Source organism: Octodon degus, unplaced genomic scaffold (genome assembly GCF_000260255.1).
Source record: "Octodon degus isolate 3935 unplaced genomic scaffold, OctDeg1.0 scaffold00162, whole genome shotgun sequence".
Lineage (NCBI taxonomy): Eukaryota > Metazoa > Chordata > Mammalia > Rodentia > Octodontidae > Octodon > Octodon degus.
The window spans coordinates 2595389-2596372 of NW_004524738.1; the positions used below are offsets into that span (position 1 = coordinate 2595389).

A 984-nucleotide genomic window follows, 5' to 3' on the forward strand; every position below is an offset into this window, starting at 1 on the left:
CCCCGCCCCCTGGTGGGCTGAGCTGGCCACACACACACACACACACAAAATTTTTTTAAAAATAAATAAATAAATAAAAAATAAAAAAGTAGGATGGTAAAAATAAATAAATAAATAAAAAAGGAGGATGGTGTACTTAAGAGTATGATGTTACAAGGTTGCAAACTGCTAAACACCATACTCAAATAGTTCATCTGAGAATAAATGAGAGGGCTTCAGATCAACGCTTATTATCTACCCAATGGGCATAGTACTCCCTAAAAGCCCGAGGGTCCCCAGGACCCCTCCTTATCCACCTCCCTGATTGGCCCTCATTCCCCTGTCTGCAGGTCCCCGAGACTCATACAAGTCACTACTGGCTTTCCCCTCTAAGTCACTCCTCAACTGGAAAATGCTTTGCAAACACCGATTGGAGGTCACATCTTTGCCTGAAAGCTTTCACTGCCCTCTATCAGGAAACAGTCCCAGCTCCAGGATACCACAGAAGGCAATCTAGTCCTTGCTTTGCCACTGACCCAGGAATCCCAGCTCCACCCTCTCACAGTCTGTCCAAGCCAGGCACCTCTGTGCTTCTGCTTGGCTGTCCTCTGCCCTGGAAATGTCCATTCCCGGGCTGCCTCCTCCTGCAAAACTCAGGGCTCTGCTCCTCCACTCTGGTCTTGCTAAATTTCCCATGCGTCTCACTGGGACTCTCTGTTCCACGCCCCCTCCCACAAGTCACTTATGATAGCAGTTAAGATCTGGTGACTCCTTTTTACAGGCCTACCTTCCCCACTAGCCTGGGAGCTCCTGAAGAGAAAAATCCCAGCAGCTTCAAAACCTAGCACCAGGGGCTGGAGAGATGGCTCAGTGGTCTAAAGCACCTACTTGGAACAAGCTTGGCAAAGCACCGCGGTTCAATCCCCCAGCACCACATGCCAGCCAGCCCCGCCCCCAGGTGGGCTGAGCTGGCCACATACACACACACACACAAAATGAATAAAT

General features: G+C 49.5%; 2 protein-coding genes across 3 annotated transcripts in view; one reads left to right on the top strand and one right to left on the bottom strand.

The window, feature by feature from the left end:
• Nucleotides 1-984, bottom strand: part of Usp39 (ubiquitin specific peptidase 39) — a 34707-nt gene that overhangs the window by 21163 nt on the left and 12560 nt on the right. The window lies entirely within an intron of this gene.
• The window catches only part of CUNH2orf68 (chromosome unknown C2orf68 homolog), a 16755-nt gene continuing 16330 nt past the window's right edge, over nt 560-984 (top strand). The window contains exon 1 of the mRNA XM_004642801.2: nt 560-566. The gene's annotated coding sequence lies outside the window, so the exon portion shown is untranslated. The remainder of the gene's footprint in view (nt 567-984) is intronic.